At 40.8% G+C, this 19,868-nt stretch overlaps 1 pseudogene; it reads left to right on the top strand.

Moving 5' to 3' along the window:
• Positions 1–5,208: 5,208 nt before the first annotated feature.
• Positions 5,209–6,183, top strand: LOC101127767 (syntenin-1-like; annotated as a pseudogene).
• The last annotated feature ends 13,685 nt before the right edge of the window (positions 6,184–19,868 follow it).

The raw sequence follows: 19,868 nt of genomic DNA, 5'->3' as shown, positions 1-19,868 counted from the left end.
CTGCCATGCCTTGAATGGCTAGTTGCCTCTACAAGTGGGCTACTACACACCCTCAGCATTGCCGGTCCCCTGGATCATTCACAGCCCCACCTGGTTCCCTCAGGTTCCCCGCGGCTACCAGAAGTGAGGACACACAACCCCTGTGTCTGTGAGGACTTCACCTAGGCCATTGACCTACCTGGGGTCCCTGTGCTCACTCCACCTCCATGCTCCAGCTGGCCTTTGCTCCCTCTCCCACTGGCCAGCTCAGTTCCTCTTTATTCCTAGCCTGCAATGTAGGATCTGCTACAGTAGAAGGCCTTTCCTTTGAAGATAAAAGTTAACCAATGTGCAATTTAATAAACCACGATGTTAATTTATAATCAGAAACCTAAAGACACTGGGTTCTTGTAGCTGCTTTACTGGAACTCTCTCTCCATGTAAGACATGAGGGAGGTTAACGGAAGATTGGGAGGCTGGGCGCGGTGGCTTATACCTGTAATCCCTGCACTTTGGGAGGCTGAAGCAGGATCATCACTTGAGGCAAGGAGTTCAAGACAAGCCTGGACAACATAGTGAGACCCTGTCTCTACAAAAAAATAAATAAATACAAATAAAGGAAGGTTGGGGGGCTGGAGTGGATGAGAGACTTTCTTTTTACTCTGTATTCAGTTTTAGTGTTTAAAGGTTGCTTTTACAACCAAGTTTGTATTTTACTTTAATGTTTTTGTTTTTGTTTCTTGAGACGGAGTTTCACTCTTGTTGCCCAGGCTGGAGTGCAGTGGTGTGACCTCAGCTCACTGCAATCTCCGCCTCCCAGTTTCAAGCGATTTTCCTGCCCCAGCCTCCCGAGTAGCTGGGATTACAGGCTTGTGCCACCACGCCTGGCTAATTTTTTTGTATTTTTAGTTGAGACGGGGTTTTACCACGTTGGCTAGTCTGGTCTCAAACTCCTGACTTCAGGTGATCCACCCGCCTTGGCTTTTCAAAGCACTGGGATTACAGGCATGAGCCCCCACACCCGGCCTACTTTAAAATTTTTATAACACTATTTTTAAAAAGAATTGGAACTAATTGTAACCAGTAACTCTGAGTGGTACGAATAATAGAAGCACAGTACACATTGTAGACACAAATCACAAAAATGATGAGAAGGGCAAGGCTGCTGAAGATGGACTTGAAATTTCTGCTCAAGGTAGCCCCTGCTTCAGTGAGGACAGAACCATGTACGTTTCCCTAGTTATGTGAGGAGTTTGTGTGGAAACCTGAGTTAACTACTATGGCATGTTTGATTTATCTCCATGATGGTCTGGCATCCTGCAGAGGTAGGTGCTCTGGGATGCTGTCCAGTTGGCTTGCCCCTACCTGGCTCTCACTGTGTCCTTACCACTTGCTGGGAGATCCCATGGCTGCATTGGAGCTTCCATGTGTTTCATTTGATAATTGATGTTGAGGACTGACAGGTAGAGGAGTTGGTATTTATACTTTGGGGTCATTTAGATATTTGTTGAGAATGAGGGCCAGGCATGGTGGCTCACGCCTGTAATCCCAGCACTTTGGGAGGCCAAGGCAGGCAGATCGCTTGAGGTCAGGAGTTTGAGACCAGCCTGGCCAACATGGTGGAAACCCCGTCTCTACTAAAAATACAAAAACTAGCTGGGTGTGGTGGCACGCGCCTGTAGTCCCAGTTACTTGGGAGACTGAGGCAGGAGAATCGCTTGAACCTGGGAGGCGAAGGTTGCAGTGAGCAGAGATTGTGCCACTGCACTCCAGCCTGGGGGACAGAGCAAGACTCTGTCTAAAAAAAAAAAGAATTAGGCCATTCCTAACCAAAACTCTGAAGCACGTAGTTTGTTTCTGCTGTCCTTCCACCTTCCTTGACTACCCCACCTACCTGGGAGGTCCATCCTGGGGACAGTGGGGTACAATTATGAGCAACCATAGGCTTATGCTAAGGGACTCTGGAGAAACTCACCTCTTCCTCCCTCTCCTCTTCATCACCTGGCTGAAGCTCTGGGTACTGGCCTCCCAAGGTGAACGTAAGAAAGAGGCTCTCAAGTGTTGGTTGAAACTTGAACACAGCTGGCTTCCTGAGCTGAGGGAGATATTAAGATGTGTAAGATATTTAACTGTTAACTAGGGATCTCTGTAGATTTGTGTGAGGAACAATAACCCAACTCTATAATAATCTCCAATAAAGCTTTGAAAAACAAGACCAGTAATAACTTACTAGTATCTTGCCCTAATGGATATTAAAACTCTCTATAAAGCTAGTGTAATAAAAAAAGTAGGACATTGGAGAATAGATCAGTGAAATAGAATAAAGAAGAAAGAAACTGATTTTATCAGAACTTAATACAGTGTATAATAAAGGTGGCATTTCAATTCAGTAATGGCTTATTTAATAAATGGTGCTAGAATAATTGCCTAGCACATGAAAAACACAAAGACAAACTCCTATTTAATTCATCTTTAATTACAGAAGATACAAAGGTAAAGTAAAAAAATTTAGGAGAATATTTATGTAATATTTAGCTAGGGAGACCTTCTTAAATAACACAAGAAACTCAGAAAGCATAAAAGAAAAAAAAAGATTGATAATATAGACAATTAAAATTTTTCAGTTGCACAAGACACCATGAAAAGTCAAAGGACAACTAAGAAGCTGTGAGAAAATAGTCGCAATTAATGACAGATAAAGGATTAATATCTATAATATTAGAATTAATATCAATATTCATAATATTAAGTTGAACTGTATAAAATTGCTGATAGTCAACTGTTTTTGACCAAAAGAAATGGCAATTTTCATGCCAACCCAACACATAGTGCTTCTATATATTGATAAGAAAAAGACAACCCAAGAGAAAAAAGGTGAAAACTATAAATTATAAACAGGTAATTCTTAGAACAGAAAATGCAGATAACTGATATATAAAACATGTGATTATAAATATGTGAATATATATGTTAAAATAATAGCAGAAGGATGACTACTACTAAAAAAAAAAAGAAAAGAACGCAACAGATGGCTACTATCAAAAAAAAAAACAGAAGATAATGAGTGTTGGCAAGGATATGTAGAAATCCCTTGTGCCCTGTTGGTGGGAATGTAAAATGGTGCAGCTGCCATGGAAAACAGTATGGAGGTTCCTCAAAAAAATAAAAAATAGAATTACATATGATCCAGCAATTCTACTTCTGGGTATATACTCAAAACAATTGAAAGCGGAGTCTCAAAAATTTATTTGTACACCCATGTTTATAGCAGCATTAGTCAGGATAGCCAAAAGGTGGAAGCAACCCAAATGTCCACTGACAAATGAATGAGTAAACAAAATGTGATATAGATACACAATGGAATATTATTCAGCCTTAAAAAGAAAGTAAAGTCTGACTCATGCTATGACATGGATGAACATTGAAGACATGCTACGTGAAAGAAGCTAGTCACAAAAAGACAAATATTGTATGGTTCCATTTATATGGGGTACCTAGAGTAGTCAAATTCATAGAGACAGAAAGTAGAATGGTGGTTGCCAAGGGCCAAGGGGGGTGGGGAATGGAGAGTTATTATTTAATGGGTGGAGAGTTTCAACTTTGCAAGATTAAAAAGGGTTCTGGAGATTGGTTGCATAACACTGTAAATGTACTTAACACTGCTGAACTGTACACTTAAAAATTAAGATAGTTAATTTTATGTTATGACAATTAAAAAATTTTGAAAAGCACACACAAAAATAATAGGATAACATTTTTCATCCATAAGGCAAAATTTAGAACTAATTTTGACAGTGATGTGGGAAAGTTTGTAGTTTCTTTAATTTCTGTTGGAGAATTGCTATAGCATTTTAAGAAAGTAATTTGGTAGGATCTATTAAAATCAAAGATGCACATATTCTTTGACACAGTAATCCCACTTTTGGGACTCTAGCCTATAGAAATACTTGTACCAATACATAAGTATATATGTGTAAAGATGTTTTTTGCATTGGTCATAACTGGAAATAAGCTCCCCACCAAAAATGGGCAAATGGTTGGATATTACACAACTATTTATTTATTTATTTTTAAATTTTATTTTATTTTAAGTTCCGGGATACATGTGTAGGACGTGCAGGTTTATTACATAGGTAAACATGTGCCATGGTGGTTTGCTGCACCTATCAGCCCATTACCTAGGTATTAAGCCCCACATGCATTAGCTGTTTCTCCTGATGCTCTCCCTCCCCTCGCCCCCATGACAGGCCCCAGTGTGTGTTGTTTCCCTCCCTGTGTCCATGTGTTCTCATTGTTCAGCTCCCACTTATAAGTGAGAACATATGATGTTTGGTTTTCTGTTCCTGTATTAGTTTGCTGAGAATAATGGCTTCCAGCTCCATCCATGTCCCTGTAAAGGACATGATCTCATTCCTTTTTATTACCCAACTATTTAAAAGAAAGAGAAATAGCTATAAGGATTGACCTGGAGAGATAAGTATGAGACATTATTTTATTAATAATAATATGACATATTATTGTCAGATAATAAGCAAGTTCCACAGAAAAGCATATAGTATGATTCTGCTGGTTTGAAAAGCAAATTTAAAAATCCCTATAATCTGTTTATATATTGTGATGGTTAATTTTGTGTATCATCTTGGCCAGGTTATGGTGCCAAGTCGTTTGCTCAAACACCAGTCTAGATGTTATTGTAAAGATATGTTTTTAGATGTGACTAACATTTAAATCACTAGAGTTTGAATAAAGCAGACTACCTCTATAATGTAGGTGGGCCTCATCTAATCAGTTGAAAGCCTTAAAAACAATGACTGGGGTTCACTGAAGGAGGAGGAATTCTCAAGGCTGCAACATCAACTCTTACCTGAATTCAGATTTCAGACTTGCCAACCCCCACAATCTCATGAGCCAATCCCTTAGAATAAACCACCTCTGGTGAGAAACTCAAAGCTTTCCCAGTAAGACGGGGAAGAAGGCAAGAATGTCCCCTCTTACCACTGCTTTTCAATGTTGTAATGGAGGTCCTAGCTAATGCAATAAGACAAGGAAAAAAAGGAAAAGATATACAGATTGAGAAGGAGGAAATAATACTGTCTTTGTTCACAGATGGCATGGTCATCTATGTAGAAAATTCAAGAGAGTTGACAAACACTCTTGGAATTAAGAAGTCATCATAGAGAAATTGGTGCCGGTGACTGGAGGCAGCGGTGGCGAGTGGGTCCCTGTGGGCTAGAAGAACCCTGCAAAAATGTCTCTCTATCCATCTCTTGAAGACTTGAAGGTAGACAAAGTAATTGGGGCTCAAACTACTTTTTCTACAAACTCTGCCAATCCAGCAATTCTGTCAGAAGCTTCTGCTCCCATCTCTCAAAATGGAAATCTCTATCCCAAATGATATCCAGAGCTCTCTCAGTACATGGGCCTGAGTTTAAATGAAGAAGAAATATGTGCAAATGTGGCCATGGTTTCTGGTGCACCAATTCAGGGGCAGTTGGTAGCAAGACCTTCCAGTATGAACTATATGGTGGCTCCTGTAACTGGTAATAATGTTGGAATTCACAGAGCAGAAATTAAGCAAGGGATTTGTGAAGTCATTTTGTGTAAGGATCAAGATGGAAAAATTGGACTCAGGCTTAAATCAATAGATAATGGTATATTTGTTCAGCTAGTCCAGGCTAATTCTCCAGCCTCATTGGTTGGTCTGCGAATTGAGGACCAAGTACTCCAGATTAATAGTGAAAACTGTGCAGGGTAGAGCTCTGATAAAGCGCACAAGGTGCTCAAACAGAATTTTGGAGAGATTACCATGACCATTCATGACAGGCCGTTTGAACGGACGATTACCATGCATAAGGATAGCACTGGACATGTTGGTTTTATCTTTAAAAATGGAAAAATAACATCCATAGTGAAAGATAGCTCTGCAGCCAGAAATGGTCTTCTCACAGAACATAACATCTGTGAAATCAATGGACAGAATGTCATTGAATTGAAGGACTCTCAAATTGCAGATATACTGTCAACATCTGGGACTGTAGTTACTATTACAATCATGCCGCTTTTATCTTTGAACACATTATTAAGCGGATGGCACCAAGCATTATGAAAAGCCTAATGGACCACACCATTTCTGAGGTTTAAAATTCACGGCACCATGGAAATATAACTGAACGTCTCCAGTTTCCTTCTTTGGCAACTTCGGTATTATGCACATGTAGCTTTCCCAGGGCCAGCGAGCATATGCTGCATGAGGACCTTTCTATCTTTTTTTTTTTCTTTTTTGAGATGGAGTCTCGCTCTGTCGCCCAGGCTGGAGTGCCAGTAGCACGATCTTGGCTCACTGCAACCTCTGCCTCCCGGGTTCAAGTGATTCTCCTGCCTCAGCCTCCCTAGTAGCTGGGATTACAGGCGTGCACCACCACACCTGGCTAATTTCTGTATTTTTAGTAGGGACGGGGTTTCACCATGTTGGTCAGGCTGGTCTCAAACTCCTGACTTCATGATCTGCCCGCCTCGGCCTCCCAAAGCGCTGGGATTACAGGCATGAGCCACCGCACCTGGCCTTCTATCTTACATTATGATTGGGAATCTTACTATTTCATCTGATACCTTGTTCAGATTTCAAAATAGTTGTAGCCTTATCCTGGTTTTACAGAGGTGAAACTTTCAAGAGATTTACTGACTTTCCTAGAATAGTTCCTCTACTGGAAACCTGATGCTTTTTTAAGCCATTGTGATTAGGATGACTGATACAGGTTTAGCTTTGTGTGAAAACCAGTCACCTTTCTCCTAGGTAATGAGTAGTGCTGTTCATATTACTTTAGTTCTATAGCATATTTGCATTTTTAACATGCTACCATAGTACCTTTAGAATGACTGCCTTTGATTTTTTAAAAAATTCTGTTTGTGTGTGTGTGTGTGTGTAACATGCCAATTAAGAACACTGGTTTCATTCCATGTAAGCATTAAACAGTGTATGTAGGTTGCAAGAGATTATGATGGTTGTTCTTAAATTTTAACTACCTTCACTTAAAAGGCCACAGCTTGAACTGTTGCCTTAACTATGTTAAGCATCTAGACTAAAAGCCAAAATATAATTATTGCTGCCTTTTTAAAACCTAAAATGTAGTTCTCTATTAACCTGAAATGTACACTAGCCATTAAATGTATTAACCTGAAATGTACACAGAACAGTTTAATGGTACTTACTGAGCTATAGCATAGCTGCTTAGTTGTTTTTGAGACTTTTTAGTCAATGCATAATGGAAACTTCTTTCTACTAAAAGTTGCCAGTACTGCTTTGTGAGAAGCAAATCACTATATATTTAATGTAAAAATTATTACACTAAATAGGATAAACTTTTGACTCCTCTTTTGTTCATTTGTGGATTAAGTGGTATAAGACTTAATTTTGGCATTTGACTCTTAAGATTATGTAACCTAGCTACTTCAGGATGGTCTTAGGATATTTTTCTGGTAATTTGTTCCATTCCCTGACTCCTCCTTGCAAACAAAATGATAGCGACACTTTATTCTGATTTTTTTCTTCTTTTTGGTTTATGTCTATTCTAATTAAATATGTATACATAAAGTTAAAAAAAGTCATCATATCAAGGTTGCAGGACACAAAGTTAATATACAAAAGTCAATTGCTTTCCTAATACATCAAAAATGAACAAGTGGAATTTGAAACTTAAAATACACATTTACATTAGCCCCCCCAAAAATGAAATACTTCAGGATAAATTTAACAAAATATGTATAAGATACATATGAGGAAAGCCATAAAACTCTGACAAAGGTATGAGTATCAAGGAAAAACTAAATAAATGGGGAGCTATTCCATGTTCATGGGTAGTAAGACTCAATATTGTCAAGATGGCAGTTCTTCCCAACTTGATCTATAGATTTAATGCAATCACAATCAAAATCCCAGCAATTTATTTTGTAGAGACTGACAAACTAATTCTAAAGTTTATACAGAGAAACAAAATACCGAGGATAGCCAACCCAGTGTTGAAGGAGAAAAACAAAGTTGAAATACTGACACTACCCAACTTAAAGACTTACTATAAAGCTACAGTAAGCATGTGGTATGGATGAAAGAATAGGCAATAGATCAATGGAACAAAAGAGAGAGTCCAGAAATAGACCCACATAAATACAACTGATTTTTGAGGGAGCAAAAGCACTACAGTGGAGAAAAGGTAAACATTTCAACAAATGGTGCTGAAACAACTAGATATCCACATGCAAAAAAATGACTCTAGACACAGACCTTACACTCTTCCACTCAAACTGGATCACAAATCTAACTGTAAAATACAAAACTATAAAACTCCTAGAAGATAACTTTGGAGAAAATCTAAATAACCTTGGATTTGGTGATGACTTTTTAGATACAACACCAAAGGCATGACCCATGAAATAACTTCATGGACTTCATTAAAATTAAAAATTCCTGCTCTGCAAAAGACACTATCAAAACAATAAAAAGACAAACTACAGACTGGGAGAAAATATTTGCAAAAGGCATATCTGATAAGGGGTTGTTATCGAAAATATACAAGGTAAAAAACTCAACAATAAGAAAAGAACCAGATCAAAAAATAAGTGAAAGACTTTAACTGACACCTCACCAAAGATAGGTGGCAAATAAGCATATGAAAAGATGGTTTCGTTTCCTGTGGGGAGCCAAAAAAATTAAGAAAACAAAAAAAATTTTTTTAAAGATGCTTGCATTGAATGTCATCAGGGAAATGCAAATTAAAACAAGATACTAGTACATATGTATTAGAATCGCCAAAATCCAGATTAAAGATTTAAATCTAAGACCTCAAATTATAAAAATCCTAGATGAAAACCTAGGAAATGTTATTCTGGATATCAGCCTTGGCAAAGAATTTATGACTAAGTCCTCCAATTGCAACCAAAACAAAAATTGACAAGTGGGACCTAATTAAACTAAAGAGGCTTGGAAAGCAAGAGAAACTATCAGCAAAGTAAACAGACAACTCACAGAATGGGAGAAAATATTTGCAAACTCTGCATCCAACAAAGGCCAAATACCCAGAGTTTATAAGGATCTTAAACAACTCAACAAGCAAAAACCAAATAACCCTATTAAAAATTGGGCAAAGGACATTAAGAGACACTTCTCAAAAGACAACATGCATGTGGCCAAGAAACATATAAAAAAATGCCCAACATCACCAATCATCAGAGAAATGCAAACCAAAACCAAAATGAGATACCATCTCACACTAGTCAGGATGATGATTATTAAAAAGACAAAAAATAACAGATGCTGGCAAAGCTGCAGAGAAAAGGGAATGCTTATATACTGTTGACGGGAATGTGAATTAGTTCAGCCACTGTGGAAAGCAGTTTGGAGAATTCTCTAAGAGCTACAAACAGAACCACTGTTCAACCCAGAAATCCCATTACTGGATATATACCCAAAGGAAAATAAATTGTTCTACAAAAAAAGACACATGTACTTGAACGTTCATCAAAGCACTATTCACAGAATCAAACTAGATGCCCATCAGCGGTGGATTTGATAAAGAAAATGTAGTACATATACACCATGGAATACTATGCAGCTATAAAGAAGAACAAGATCATGTCCTTTGCAGCAACATGTTTGGAGCTGGAGGCCAGTGTCCTAAGCGAATTAACACAGGAACAGAAAACCCAATACTGCACATTCTCACTTATAATTGGAAGGTAAACATTGAGTACACATGAACACAAAGAGGGGACCAACAGAACTGAGGACTACTAGAGGGAGGAGGGGAGAAGGGAGCAAGGGCTGAAAAATACCTATTGGGTACTATGCTCATTACCTGGGTGATAGGATCATTTGTACCCCAATCCTCAATGTCACACAACATATTCATGTAACAAACCTGCACATGTATCCCCTGAATCTAAAATAAAAGTTGAAATTATTAAAAAAAAAAAAAGAAATTCCCACAGCCACCCAACCTTCAGCAACCACCACCCTGATCTCAGCAGCCATCAACATAGAAACAAGACCCTCCATCAGCGAAACAATTGCAACTCACTAAAGGCTCAGATGATTGTTAGTATTTTCTTTTCTTTTTTTCTTTTTTCTCTTTTTTTAAGAGACAGAGTCTCGCCATATTGCCCAGGCTAGTCTTGAACTCCTAGCCTCAAGCCATCTTCCTGCCTCGACCTCCCAAGTGCTGGATTACAGGTGTGAGCCACAGCTCCCAGCCATCGTTAGCATTTTTAATAGTAAAATATTTTTTAAATTAAGGTATGTACTTTTTTTAGACATAATGCTATTGCACACTTAATAGACTACAGTATAGCATAAACACAACTTTTATATACACTGGGGAACCGAAAAATCTGTGTGACTCTTTTTATTGTGATAGTTGCTTTATTGCAGTGGTCTGGAACCACACTTATAATATTTCTGAGGTAGGTCGGTAAATAAGTTACTTTTGAACAAAAATAATGACAAGCTTAGTAATTTTCCATAGACTCTTATTGCTGAAAGTAATCTTAGTTATGTGGTCCAAAGTTCCTGCTTTTACAGATTTGAGTCACAGAGTTGTTACCACTCTCCTGGGGCCATGTAGCCAGATAGCTTGGGGCTGACAGGTGACCACGGTTGCAACCTCTAGCAATATTTCCATATACCCATGGATGAATTCATCGGATTCTAGAGTGTAACTTCCGCATGAAATAGTATGCAGATTAGAAAGGGGCTTCCAGAAGACACCTGGATCATTCTTCATTTAGATCTACACTGGACCATGGTTAAAGTCATTAAGCTACATAAGATGCTATCTAAGTTTATTCTATAATTTTCCTTAGGAGTAACACCGTTGATAGTAGGCATTGAAAAACAATGTTTTGGGCCAGGCGCAGTGGCTCATGCCTGTAATCCCAGCACCATGGGAGGCCAAGGTGGGCAGATCACCTGAGGTCAGGAGTTCGAGGCCAGCCTGGCCAACACAGTGAAGCCCCGTCTCTACTAAAAATACAAAAATTAGCCAGGTGTGATGGCGCACGCCTGTGGTCCCAGCTACTTGGGAGGCTGAGGTAGGAGAATCACTTGTACCTGGGAGGTGGAGGTTGCAGAGAGCCAAGATCGTGCCACTACACTCTAGCCTAGGCAACAGAGTGAGACTCTGTCTCAAAAAAAAAAAAAAAGAAAGAAAGAAAAAAGAAAAACAATGTTTTGTTGCATTGCTTTTCTTCCTAAATCCCTGGATAAAGTATCTGCCAGCCTGAAAAAAGCTGGCCAAAAATATGGGCTTCGTAATGCAGGGTCCTTTAATTAGACTTTATTTATTTATTTATTTATTTATTTATTTGAGAAGGAGCCTCACTCTGTCACCCAGGCTGGTGTACAGTGGCACGATCACAGCTCACTGCAGCCTCAACCTCCCCAGGCTCAGGTGATCCTCCCACCTCAGCCTCCTGAGTAGCTGGGGCCACAGGTGTGCACCACCATGCCTGGCTAATTTTTGTATTTTTAGTAGAGATGGAGTTTCACCATGTTGCCCAGGCTGGTCTCAAACTCCTGGGCTCAAAATCTGCCCGCCTGGTCCTCCCAAAGTGTTAGAATTACAGGTGTGAGCCACTGCACCCAGCCTTAATTAGATTTTTAAAGGACTGAAAACTAGGGTGTCTGATGAATACTCTGAGCGGGCAGCTTTTTCTTCCTGTTCTGTCACCCCTTGCCACCCTCAAATGAAGGGGAATTGAAGCTTAGTGCCGCTTCCCTACCTGCTCAGCACGATTACATTTTCCTTTCCGTTCAGTGGCATCACAATGATGTGTATTAGTTGAGGATGATCATTCTTTTTTTTGGTGATGTTATTTTTCATGTTTGTTAGTTCTGTTCTGCTGGACATTTAAAAACATGTATTGGTTTTTATGGTTTTTCAAAAGAGGGAATTGCTGTTACTACATTTTCAATGTCTTACGTACAACTTCATCTTGATGTCTGCCACTGTGCCCCAAACAAAGCTGATTCCAAGAACCCTGACTAATTAATACACATGCATTTGTATATTTTTGTATGAACATAAAGAATGATGTGGAAGAAGAATTAACCAAACCTAATGCTGGTGATCTCAGAGCGTGGGATTAGATTGGGGAGGTAAAGCTTTTTCTTTTCTTTTCTTTTTTTTTTTTTTTTTTTTGAGACAGAGTCTTACTCTGTCACCCAGGCTGGAGTGCAATGGCACAATATCGACTCACTGCAAGCTCCGCCTCATGGTCTCAAGCAATTCTCCTACCTCAGCTTCCCGAGTAGCTGGGATTACAGGCACGCACCACCGTGCCCAGCTAATTTTTATATTTTTAGTAGAGACAGGGTTTCACCATGTTGCCCAGGCTGGTATTGAACTCCTGACCTCAGGTGATCCACCCACCTTGGCCTCCCAAAGTGCTGAGATTACAGGCGTGAGCCACTGCACTTGGCCAGGTTTTTCTAAACCTTCTATTCTTTGTTTAACTGGTGTGATGGCTAATATAAGTGTCAACTTGATTGGATTGAAGGATATTGATCCTGGGTGTGTCTGTGAGGGCATTGCCAAAGGAGATTAACGTTGAGTCAGTGGGCTGGGAAAGGCAAACCCACCCTTAATCTGGGTGGGCTCAATCTAATCAGCTGCCAGCGTGGCTAGAAGATAAGCAGGCAGAAAAATGTGAAAAAAGAGACTGGCCTAGCCTCCCAGCCTACATCTTTCTCCCGTGCTGGGTGCTTCCTGCCCTCGAAAATCAGACTCCAAGTTCTTCAGTTTTGGAATTCGGACTGGCTCTCCTTGCTCCTCAGCCTGCAGACAGCCTATTGTGGGACCTTTTGATCGTGTGAGTTAATACTTAATAAACTCCCCATTAGATATATACCTATTCCATTCATTCTGTCCCCCTAGAGAACCATGACTAATACAATTGGTTACAAGGTGCATGAAGTACCTCTGCAACTAAATAAAAGCAAAAGAGCGAGAAAAATTCTCACAGGCCATGTTGATTACGTTGTATCATAGAAGGCAACGTTGAATTGGGTCACAGGTCCTAAATTCTCATTCATTAACTAACATTAAGTACCAACTGTGTGTCAAGGACTGAACAAGACTGGAAACAAAAAGGTCAACAAAATAGAATCTCTATCCTTGGAGAGCTCAGAAATTCACAACAACCGGTACAATCGAAATGTCTGCATGTGTCGACTATTTTACTATGTACTAAATGAATTCAATCTTCTTTGCTCTAACTATCTCTGAAACTGTCATCCAGCATCTTGGGTGGTCCTTACAGGCCAGCTAATTGTGCCAATGTAAATATAGGAGTAGAACAATAATAGTAAAAAGCCATGCTTTGAAGGAAGTTCATTGAGTTTCTCCTAGTTAATCAAACCAGATGGAGGGACCGAGGTTGGGGGTCAGATGCGTTTTCTATTTGAGGATCTCTTTTGAATTCATTTCCTAATGTGAACACTGGAGAGGGAGATTAGGAAATATACAAAACAAACCATTAAGTAAATCACAAGTGTGGAACTAAAATTTAGCCTTGGGATGACCAGCTGCGATGGGTTTTTCTGGTGCATTTTAGGTCTGGGTTAATAAGGTCAGCCCTCAAGAGGCTGTGATTTCCTGCTGCATAGTTATATTTTAGAATCATCCGGGGCCTTTTAAAAATAAAATCCCCAGGTCCCTTCCCTGGAGATTCTGATTCAGTAGATCAAGGGTCAGGGCTAGAAATTTTCATATTTGAAAAGCTTCACAGGTGATTCTGATACACACCTCTGGTTAAAGACCAGAGGGAGCCTTGGGGGGAAGGTCAGCCTGGGTTTACATTTTTATCTCCTGTCGATCCCACTGTGTAATAGGCAGCTTTTCCCATGCATAGCAGGAAATGAATGGTGACCCTGGAGGGCAGGGAAAGGTGGGTATCATTTGGAAAAGCTGTGGTGAAGGGCCTAGGAGAAAAACTACTGAGGGGGCACTGCTCCAGAGCTCAGAGATCTTGCTGGGTTTGATTTCTGGTTCATCACTGGCCTGCCGAGTTGCCTCTCCAGGGGAATCCTCTATCACCGTCACCCAGGGCCACCCCATTTGACCCACAATCTGCATGCCAGTAGACAATTGCCTGGCGGATGGCTACCTTTCCCCATCTGTACCTGAAGCTCGCTTACTGAAAGTCTGGCAGGGGTGATGCCAGTTAGACCAGGAAACCTTGCTGTGTCCTCCTTTGCCCAGCCCACTCTGTGTGGACACTTCCCCACAAAGACCCAGAACGCTAACAAGCCAAGGGGCAACCCTGGCTATCCATGAGGTGATGTTAGCGAGCCCCCAAAGCTGTATTCCTACATATGGTGGCGAATGAGATGAAGTCAGGACCCCCAAGTTGGGACATCAATCCTGTGAGATAGATGGGGCAAGTATTAATATTCTTAATTTAGAGATCAGGAAACAGACACATAGAGTGATGGCGTTGCCCAGGTCACACAGCTAGCCAGTGATGAAACCAGGTCACAAACTCAAGATGCCCCTCGACTCCTGTGCTTTTTGCATTTCCCTACCCTGCGTCCGAACACCCAGATTTCCTGTGAGCATGTTACCATACAAACTGTCAGACTTTCCATAAGTGGGTTTATTAGTCCCACCCTCCTTCCTTCCTTTCCTCCTTTTTTAGCATCCATGAGAATTCACCTCTCAAATCTCTAACCACTGGAAGTGCCATTGACCTTGGGCCCCAGCTTCAGCCTCTGAAATCCATCATCACATTGGTGCCGAGACCATGCTTCCTACAGCCTGCCCCCGGGCAATGATTGAGTGCAGCAGGGATACTGAGGCAGGCCTGTTCTTGAGAGACATGGAAACTCCTTTGACCAACAACTTTAGCCCAGGGACTCCCCACTGGCCCTGCCAAATCTTTTTGTTGTTGTTGTTGTTGCTGTTTGAGACAGAGTCTTGCTGTCGCCCAGGCTGGAGTGCAGTGGCACAATGTTGGCTCACTGCAACCTCCTGGGTTTCACTGAGCCTCCTGGGTTCAAGCAATTCTCCTGCCTCAGCCTCCCAAGTAGCTGGAGTTACAGGCGTGTACCACCACACCTGGCTAATTTTTGTATTTTTAGTAGAGACAGGGTTTCACCATGTTAGCCTGGCTGGTTTCGAACTCCTGGCCTCAAGTGATCTGCCCACCTCAGCCTCCCAAAGTGCTGGGATTACAGGCGTGAGCCACCGCGCCTGGCCGCCAAACCTTTCTGAGACTGAACTGCAGTGTACGATGCTTCCACGCAAACTTCCTTCCTTCCTTTTCTCTCTCCTTCACAAGTCAGACCTGCAACGAAGTCTGATAGATCTTCCAGTCTTTTCCATCTCCCTCCCACATTTTCTCTCACAGGCATTTTTTAAAATAAACCTCTTGCGTGTTTTATCTCATCTTTGTGTCTGCTTCTCTGAAGACCCAAACTAACACCATCCCTCTCTTTTTTCCTCCCTCCCCAGCTTCCTTCTTTCTGTACCCTGTCAACCATACTGGAGGTGCATGGATTAATACTATTAATATATGGTTCCCATTCTCAAGGTTCTCACAGTCTATTAAAGGACACAGACCTAGAGATAATTCTAACACAGTGAGATAAGTGCAATGACAGAGGTATGCATGGGGCATTGGCAGGGTCCAGAGGAGTGGTATGTAACCGAACTTGGAGCTGAAATGGAGGAAAACAATGAATAAGAATTAATAGGAGTCAGCCTGGTGAAATGAGCTAGGTAGAGGGAGGGGTAAAAAGACATTGCAGGTTGTTATGTTGCTGGGGCTGATGTTTTTAGGCAAGGGGGGCCAGCAGAGGGGGCCAAAGAGGTGGGGAGGGGCTGAGTATTGGAGGGCTTTGAACGCTGCCCTGAGGGTTGGACCCTTATCCTGGGGCCATTGTTTTCTGAATGTGGGTCTAGGCCAGGCTGCACGAGAATTACCTGGCATCTGATAAAAATATCCACCCAGATAGAGTGCCCTGCAGGGGGGAGCTCATTAGGGGATGAAATATGTGGGTTTTTTTCCCTCTCTCTTTTTTTTAAAATCAAAATTTGTCCCTTCAAGCTCTAGAGAGGGCTAGAAAAATCCCCTAAGAGATTTCAAACAAAACAAAAATTCTGAAGGATTACTTGACTAGTCTCCCTTCCCTATGTAGTATAGTACTACTGGTCCCCGCTGTTGTGGGAAAAGTTTTTTTGTTTTGTTATTTTATTTTTTTGAGACAGGGTCTTGCTGGAGTGCAGCCTAGGCTGGAATGCAGTGTGTGATCATAGCTCACTGCAGCCTCCAATTCCTGGGTTCAAGAAATCCTCCCACCTCAGTCTCCTGAGTGGCTGAGACTCCTGGTGCCAGCATGCCTGGTTAACTTTTCTTATTTTTTGTAGACACAGGTTCTGGCCATGAAAACAAAAGAAGGCCAATGTTATCAAAACAATGGAATTAACATTTAATCCTTATTCTGTGCCATGCATTATTCTAAATTATATGCAATAATTAACTTCTTATAGAACTCCTCTGAGGTGGCCGGGTGCAGTGGCTCACGTCTGTAATCCCAGCACTTTGGGAGGCCAAGGTGGGTGAATCACGAGGTCAGGAGTTCGAGACCAGCCTGGCCAACTTAGTGAAACCCCGTCTCTACTAAAAATACAAAAAATTAGCCGGACGTAGTGGCGGGTGCCTGTAATCCCAGCTACTCAGGAGGCTGATGCAGGAGAATCACTTGAACCCGGGAGGCAGAGGTTGCAGTGAGCCAAGATTGCACCACTGCACTCCAGCCCAGGCAACACAGCAAGACTCCGTCTCAAAAAAAAAAAAAAGAAAAAGAAAGAAAGAAATCCTCTGAGGTAACCTACAGCAGATGCTCTTTGTGTCCTATCCACACACCCTCAGGCTTTACCACTTCAGTGTGCCCCATTTGTTGTATCTGTTTGAGGGCTTGGCCCAGAGCTGGCAAGCTGGAAGTGTCAAGGATTTGACAACTCCAGGAGCAGCCCTCAACCAAAGACTATGGCTTGTTAGTGTATAAATACTCCAGCTCCCTCGCTCCTAATGTGGGATGACTCTGAGGCTCATGTTCTATACCATATCCCATAGTTCCTTAGTGGGATTAGGCCCAGAGTGGGCCACTCTTCTATCGTGCTGGATAACCCATCCTTTAACTCTTTCTCTTCGTGGACTTATTTCCTGACTCCTCTACTGGTGTTTTCCTTCACCTCCTGATATGGCTTGGCTGTGTCCCCACCCAAATCTCACGTTGAACTGTAATAAACCCCACGTGTCAAAGGTGGGGCCAGGTGGAGATAATGGAATCATGGGGGCGGTTTTCCCCATACTGTTCTCATGGCAGTAAGTCTCATGAGATCTGATGGTTTTATAAATGGGAGTTCCTCTGTTCAAACTCTCTTGCCTGCCACAATGTAAGATGTGACTTTGCTCCTCATTCGCCTTCCGTCACGATTGTGAGGCCCCCCCAGCCATGTGGAACTGTGGGTCAATTAAACCCCTTTTCTTTATAAATTACCCAGTCTTGGGTATGTCTTTATTAGCAGCGTGAGAACAGACTAATACACCTCCCAAATAAACTATTTGTACTCAAGCCCTTGTCTCACAGTCAGCTTCTGGAGGAATCCAAACTAAGATTTAAATGAAGACCACAGAAAATCTGAGAATGTTTCGAAGAATAGAAACATCTACATGTAAATAGAAAGAGTCACTGAGTTGTAATGGTTCCTAATCACCAGCTCTCCAGGCTTGACAAGAATGCGTATTTGAACTCACACTAAATCTTTTAACAGAGGCAAAGCACTTCCAGGATCATAAAGACCACTCAGAGATTTCTCAACTTTACCAGGCATCAAAGCCTTTTTCCTCCCTTTTATTCAAGAAAAAAAAAACCCTCCAAATATCTACCTAAAAAATATTAGCTTAAAAAGAGCTCAGCTTTGCCTTTCTGAGTCATCTGCAATCAAACTTAGACACATCTGTTACCTGATTTTAAAGGGATCCTAATTCTTGCCAGTTGCAAATCTGAGCTAACTAGAAAATTAGATTTTATAAATTATATTTTCAGAGAACATAATAAAGACAAAAATGTATTTTAAATTGTCTTTCCACATACATTCTCTTAACTTACTAAGCTGCTTTTCTGAACACTGGAGAGTAGAAATCCTAGCACTGTGTTTTATATTGTGCTGATTATGCTAATTAAAATTTAATGAAACTTCTGCCATTTTGCGATTTTAAAAATGTGTCATAATATACCACCAATCAACACCAATAATGTCAAATAAAAGACCCCATTTTGAATTGTAAAAACTGTGATGATATAGCAAGATAAAGGACTAAGTGTAAGATGGGGGAATATTGGTGAAATGACTAATTGAAATTTTTGTTGGCACTCTTTGATTATTTCCATCGGTGGCCATTAATTTGCTTAAAAGGGGTTTTGTGACTCAGGGTTATGATAAAATTGCATTAAGTCTTGCATTTTGTACAAAGAAAACTGATTCAGTCAGCGTTTCCAATTACCAGCCACATCGGGAGCTTTGTTAAGCAAATAAATACTATTGACAATATATAAACTGAGATATCACTTACATATTTGTTGACTCCACCCGATTAGGGTAAAATGTGCAGTACAAGATGTTTACGATAACTTACTGTTTAACTGATCAACATTGCTAATAAAGCTGCCCCCTGCTGTCCTGAATGAAAATGCATATGTTTAAAAAATTATGAAAGAAGCTATTTTAAGCCTAGAGGATAGACTCTACATCTTAACATGTGTAAAAGCTTTTTACATGAAATATAATTCTTCCCCCAGTATTTGAATCACGGTTATAACATACAAATGACAGCAATATCAATTTAATTGAGGTCTACTTAATACCATAACTATGGGCCTTTATTTTCCTTCCACTCAATTCAACAAACTTTAGCACTTAGATTTCTGCTTTTGTAAATAGTCACTGGCAAACTCATTTCATATTGTTTTATTTATTTATTTTTGAGATGGAGTCTTGCTCTGTTGCTCAGGCTGGAATGCAGTGGCACCGTCTCCACTCACTGCAACCTCCGCCTCCCAGGTTGAAGTGATTCTCCTGCCTCAGCCTCCCGAGTAGCTGGGACTATAGGCACATGCCATCACACTGGCTAATTTTTGTATTTTTAGTAGAGATGGGATTTCACTAAGTTGGCCAGGCTGGTCTTGAGCTCCTGACCTCAGGTGATCTGCCTGCCTTGGCCTCCCAAAGTGCTGGGATTACAGGCGTGAGCCACTGCGCCCGGCCTCATTGTTTTAAAGGTCCCTTTAATATGATATGCATATTAAGTTATTTGCACGTTTGCATTAAAAGGATTAGATAGCATGGAAACTGTAATAACAATTACAACAATAAGGGCTAACATTTACTCAGTACTATGTGCCAGGCATTCCGAACACACACCTTCTCATTTTAGTCTTATCACAACTCTATAAGTATCATTATTATCCCCATTTTAGACGGGAAAACAGAGGCAGAGAGAGCTAAAGAACTTGCCCTAGGTCAAACCATTAAAGGTGGCAAAGCAAGATTTAAACCCATCATCCTGATAAACCCTTAGTGCTAGTTTGTAGTTAGCCATGGCTGAGCCAGCAGAAATCAATTGTCTAAGGTAACTACCAAACAAATACGAGAGACCAAAGTTTGTGCCTGCACTTGTCAAGCGATTCTCTTTTTATTTTTGAACTAAAACATTTATTACAATGGAAAATGGGCAAATGATATGTTTCATGTTTTTTGTTTTTCTTTTCTTTTTTTTTTTTTTTTGAGACAGTGTCACTCTGTCGCCCAGGCTGGAGTGCAGTGGCTCAATTTCGG

The sequence above is a fragment of the Gorilla gorilla genome, chromosome X, assembly GCF_029281585.2.
Source record: "Gorilla gorilla gorilla isolate KB3781 chromosome X, NHGRI_mGorGor1-v2.1_pri, whole genome shotgun sequence".
Lineage (NCBI taxonomy): Eukaryota > Metazoa > Chordata > Mammalia > Primates > Hominidae > Gorilla > Gorilla gorilla.
This window is presented reverse-complemented; position numbering and strand designations above follow the sequence as displayed.